The following is a 6,498-nucleotide window of genomic DNA, read 5'->3' as shown; positions in this document are numbered from 1 at the left end:
TACAGAAAGTTGGAGAACAGGGGCACCTGGGTGACTCAGTCAGTTCAGTGTCCTTCAGCTTAGGTCATGATGTCACGGTTCATGGGTTCAAGCCCTGTGTCCAGCTCTGTGCTGACAGCTCAGAGCCTGGAGCCTGCTTCAGATTCTGTGTCTCCCTCTCTCCCTGCCCCTCCCCTGCTCATGCTCTGTCTTTGTCTCTCTCTCTCTCTCTCTCTCTCTCTCAAAAATAAACATTCAATTTTTTAAAATAAATAAAATAGAGGAATTACCTGAGAATTAGGTAGTAAAAGAATTATTGGAGCAGGCTCTGCAGCTCTTGAGCTCAGAAATAATTATTCCCAAGTAAATAATGTTGGCCCCTGATGTGCAGTAATTAATTGAAAACAACATAATGCACAATGCGATATTGGTTACCCTAAGTTTCCATTCAAAAACGCTGGTGATTTGTCACTTAAAATTTTTATTGAGATAATCTTATTATCTCAATAAAAGATAAGGAAGAAAACAAACAAACAAACAAAAACACTAATTATTCCAGCACTTAGAGAATCTATTGAAACAGAGAAAATTATATATGCTTAAGATTTTTCAAAAATTAACAATACAGAACTGTGAATATTAACATCTCTCTTACCAGCATCCATGGACTTCCCTTACAGTCTCTCTCCCAAGAGTTGTACCTCTTACATATTTCTTGTATCCTTTAAAACAAAAAAAATTAAAATTTATGGCAGATATAGATCCTTGGAAAATGTATTCACCATGCTGCTACTCAGTAGTTTCATTTTTAAAATAAAATCAATAATTAAATATATTTGTTGGCATTTTTCCATAACACTTCATTCTTTTTAATGGCTGCATAGTTCATTGTTTATATAAACTGTTATTTATCTCATCTGTCCCTTTAAATACCTTCATTTTTGCAATTATAAGCTATGTGGCAATGGATATTTTTTTAAAAACACCTTTGTCTTCATGCAGGATTATAACTATAGCATTACCCTCTATGTCTAAGAGTAGAAATGCTGAATCTATGTGAATATATTAACACTTTTGATGTGTATAGTCAAATTGCACCCCCCAAAAAATGTACTGATTTACACTTTCACCGGTAACATATAAAAGGGCTTATTTCCCTACAGTGCCATCAACACAAGATGTTAACAATCTTTAATATTGCTATCAGTATCATGGGTAAAAAAGGATATTATATTGTTGCTTTGATCTGCATTTATTTAAATAAATTGAGCACCATTGATCAACTTTTTCTTTAATTTTTTTAATTTGCATCCAAGTTATTTAGCATTATAGCGCAACAAAGATTTCAGGAGTAGATACCTTAATGCCCCTTACCCATTTAGCCCACCCCCCCCCACAACCCCTCCAGTAACCCTCTGTGTGTTCTCCATACAGTTGATCAACTTTTTAAATAATCACTAATTGTTTGAGCATTTCTGCGGATAGCAATTATAGGTTTTCATGTTTTTGGTCCCATATTATGGTGCTTCCCAAATTTCAAAGCTTATATTGATGAGCTTCTCAAAGTGTGTTAAACTAACGGTGCTATTTGACATGTTTTTAGGTGGTACATTAAATATTTATGTTTTATAGCCATCTATTTATTTGTATACAGATTTGAAAAAGCACATTTTCCACTTACAATACAATTTAAAGTTTCCATTTAAAATCCATTTAAGTTTGAAACTGAGTTGAAATATAAAAATAAGTAAAAACACTTTTCAGGTAATCAAAAATGAGATAGTCCATATGTGAAGGACTGGATTTTGGTATACAATGGTTTAATTCTATTTTATTCTTAAAATAGGATATACTGTAAGCAAAAGGTACAATAGCTTATTAAATGTCTTTGCCCATACCAAGTTCATTGCTCATATAAAGTAAAGGCACAAGCTAGGATTAGAGTTAGCAAATTAAAAATGGACATATGCTGTGTTAAATAACAAAATTCAACCAAGTAAATGTGAAGATCTAATCGGTTGTCTTGAACACTTCATGAATCAAGCAGCACCCCAATCCAGCAGCAAGCAGAGAGGTGCTCTGAGGAGCTGTACAAAACTGCAAGGTTTTTATAGATGGGGGGTGGGGGCAAGAAAATTATTAGCAAAAGGAAAAGATTGTTCCAGAGGATGCTGTTTGCAAAGTGTCTTAACATGCTGATGACCTCATCTTTCTTTGGGGGATGAAGAGGACCCAGGTGACAGACTTATTGGTTTTGATGGAGAAAACAATTCCTGACTGACCTGTTAAGGTCACATTTCTGGGGAGGCTGAACTGCAGTTAGATTGGGTATTAAGCCCCAGTTTGGGAACTCAGTTCAAGTGACACCATTTGGAGCCTGCAGTTTTCTATTTTTTAACAGCTCAAATTCACTATATATGTTTCCAGAGCCAAAAAAATAAGAAAATGATGTTTATTTATTTATATATATGGTTACTTAAAACACATCCCAGAAATCATATTATCCCACTCATAAATACTTCATTATATAATAAAGACCTTTTTGATAATATAAGCACAATACCATTAATGATCGGTCAACAACATTAACAATTAATGACTCCTTAATATCAGTTTTTCCAATATCTGATTTGTGGCTATTATCTGCAATATATGTTTTAAATGGATCCAAAATTCCAAATCCAAAATTGTCCACACTTTGCTGTTGATATGACTCAAATCATATACTATGATTTTAATTTCTATAGTCTATATTTGAATCCAGGTTTAGGAGACTTTTGCGAAATGTAAAGTACTATGACATTTCCTTTGCAAAAACTTGACTCCTTCCACAAAACTGACAGCTTTAACATTTCTTGATAGTACTTAGGGGGCGGGGGGAGAGAAAAACCAGAGTTGAAAAGGAAATTGAAAGTTTGAAAGAAGGAAAGGGGATGATTTTGTGATGTAGCTTTCATACAGATAAAGGGACATGAAGCCAATACACTTCGGTCTTGAATTGTTTTCCTGAATTTGCTGGAGGAGGGACTGGATGTCAGTGGAAAACTGGGGAGGGTTGTTGAAATCATTAAACTTCTCTGCTGTTTTTTAAATTATGATATTGTAAGCCAAGCTAAGCCCAGAGAACTTGGGGAAGGAATTGAGATATACTCTGGTTGCAAACCATAGTTTCTCCTTTACTAAATTAAAACACACATTACACTATGCCTTTCTTTTCTAAAGCTATTGAGTGGGAAGTATTGATTGGAAAAGGATATCAGGGGATATCTATTTAATAGAGATGGGAAAGGCTTTGAGGTTAGTAAATAAAAACAAAATAAGCTAATTTGGTTAATATAGCAGAAACTGAAGCACTTAGCAAACCTTTTCAAAACAAAGATGAGGGAAACTGAGAAAAATATGCATTATTGGAGAATAAAAATTGGGAGCTAGAAACATAATGGAGACTTCATCATGTGAAGTTAGTGTCCCATTAATGGCTGTTCTGAGTATATGTCAAATCTTGTTGCTTTCTCAATGGAATTCTTGACTTATGCTAATAAAATTACAGTAAAAGAAGATATATTTTTAAAAATATTGTATTTATTTTTGAGAGAGAGAAAGAATGAGCAGGGGAAGGGCAGAGAGAGAGGGAGACACAGAATCTGAAGCAGGCTCCAGGCTCTGAGCTGTCGGCACAGAGCCTGACTTGGGATTCGAACAGGGGAACCATGAGATCATGACTTGAGCTGAAGTCAGAAGCTTAACTGAGTCACCCAGGTGCTACAGAAAATGTATTTTTAAACAAACTCTCTTTTAAAGCCTTACACAGTTCAGCTCTGTAATGAAAGAAACATGTATACCTCAAACAGCAAAGCAAAAGCCCTGTGGTTCCTCACTCTTTTGCTTTCTCTTATATTTAACAGCTTATCAAAACATTCCCCAGGAATGTTTTAACATCTTTTTTTTTAACGTTTATTTATTTTTGAGACAGAGAGAGACAGAGCATGAACGGGGGAGGGTCAGAGAGAGGGAGACACAGAATCTGAAACAGGCTCCAGGCTCCAAGCAGTCAGCACAGAGCCTGACGCAGGGCTCGAACTCACGGACCGCGAGATCATGACCTGAGCCGAAGTCGGCCACTTAACCGACTGAGCCACCCAGGCACCCCTGTTTTAACATCTTTAAGAGATTGGTATCCCATCCCTTCATACCAACTCTCCTCATATAGCGTTGATTTTTTTTTTTTTTTTTTTTTGCCATATCTCAGGTGACAAATATTCCACACAATATCAGGTTAAGTTGCAATCATTCACTAATTATATAAAATATGTCCATAGGCTTTCTTATTTTGTGTCTCTCAATGTTCTTCAAGCAAAAATAATAGCTAAATCTAGAAGGCAATTAATTAGTGGTAACTAAGACTCTTTAAGTTTATAAATTTACCCAAATTTAGATACATAAAAGAGAGAATAATCTGAATTGACACTTCAGTTTTCATATGCAATGGAAAAAAGAAAAACTATTAAATATAAAGACAGACATAATTATATTAACTGCTAGAGAAAAAAAATTTCTCTTAGTTTTGCTTGTTGGATCCCATAAACAGATGTTTCCAAAAAAGAAGTCTTTCCCCAACATCCATAATAATAAAAATAAGAAACCTGTATTTATTGTTAATTTCAACCTGCATTCATTGATAGTTTTAGTGCTTCTGAGCAGTACCATTTTTCATTTCATTAATGTAAAAATCTGCCATCTTGATTGGTATACATTATTTGCTTCATGAGTTAGGTATAGACTGACACAATTTTAGAAGGAAAGAATAACTTTTCTAAATGCACAAATTTACATTTTTAAGTTTATTTGTTTTGAGAGAGAGAGAGGGAGCACAGGAGAGGGGCAGAGAGAGAAGGAGAGAGAGAATCCCAAGCAGGCTCCACTTTATGAGTATGGAACCCAACATGGGGCTCAATCTCATGAACCACGAGATCATGACCTGAGCTGTAAACCAAGAGTCATCTGACCAACTGACCAACATTCCACTAACTGAACCATCCAGGCACCCCCACAGATATAAATTACATTTTGTTTATCACTAAATGATTCCATTTTGTAAAGGGATGTCACTTTTACTTCATTTTCCTAGAAATAAATTTAGTAAAATAACAACACAAATTATACTTTTTTCCAGGATCCAGTATTAAATAGGAAAGGCAAAAAACAAAAAAATAAAAAATAAATAAAAATAAAAATAAAAATAAACCAGCCTTATAGAGTTATTTTGCACAAAATCACAAAGCAAAATGAATTTAAAAGCAAATGATCCCTGTGGAATGTATATTTTCTTTTTGTTGTTGTTGGTCTGACTTTAAAAAAATCATTATCAAAAGTGGGGTCTCATTGCCAGCACATTTTCATTGTCTCATTTTCTCTTATACCATCCTGACGTATTTCACATTTTGCCTTAGATATAATATTGTGCTGGAGTTTCATTTCATTGTTCACATGAATGCTGTTCAGCTCTATCCCAATTCTATTTCATTTCCGTGAAAGATATTGAATTTTGAAGTTGTCTTTTATAAAAGTTGTGTTCCTCACACAAATGAAACAAGTCTGGAACTACAAAACCGGAAATGAAAGGGGAACTTGTGGTCAGGTAAAAAAGAAATAGGCTGGAACTGTAGGGTCGGTGCTGTAGACGCTACATGTCATGTAAACATCGTGTGCATAAGTTAGCCCGCCTTTGTGGGCAACGCTAACTCATAGGTCCCATCCTCATAAGTAAGGGTACATTTCAGATTTTCTACACCTGGCCGGTGTCTTATATGATGCTCAGCTTCACTGTGAGCAATATGAGCTGAGGTAATAATTTGAATGTCATGATTATTCCATTCGGCTTGGGTCTGTCAAAAATCTGATGTCAATAGTAACCCAGCTTCATGATTTCATCTAGCCGTTAAATCAAATCTAACACTGGGCTAGAATCATAGGTAGGCTTTCATGCCCTCTGCTGGATGTTCAAAGAAAAAGCTACACCCTTTAGCAGTAAGAAAAGCTTTGTTTAAAAAAAAAATGAATGGTCTTTAACAGAAGACAGAAACACTCTAGTCCTATTAGAATTAAAATCTGAGACAACAGGTTAAAAGAATTTTAAAATGGGCACTGAGGAGGACACTTGTTGGGATGAGCACTGGGTGTTGTATGTAAGCGGTAAATCCTGGGAATCGACCCTCAAAACCAAGAGCACACTGTATACACTGTATGTTAGCCAACTTGACAATAAATTATATTTAAAAAATAAGCAAATAAAATAAATAGAATTTTAAAAATTTATTGGTGAACTAAGATGCAAGTAAAGATTTTCAGAAATGAGATGACAGAAAAAAACACAGGTTTATCATTTTAAATTTCTTTTTAAAAGGTTATGATAATCATATAATCCAAATTAGTTTTATTACTTTCAGTTGTTTTCAGTGGACCATAAAAGAGCATCTGCTAGAACTTCTAAGTCTCTGTCTGGAGATCAGAGCAAAGTAG

This window comes from Panthera pardus, unplaced genomic scaffold, assembly GCF_024362965.1.
Source record: "Panthera pardus isolate Hobbes unplaced genomic scaffold, ASM2436296v1 HiC_scaffold_16, whole genome shotgun sequence".
Classification (NCBI taxonomy): domain Eukaryota; kingdom Metazoa; phylum Chordata; class Mammalia; order Carnivora; family Felidae; genus Panthera; species Panthera pardus.
This window is presented reverse-complemented; position numbering follows the sequence as displayed.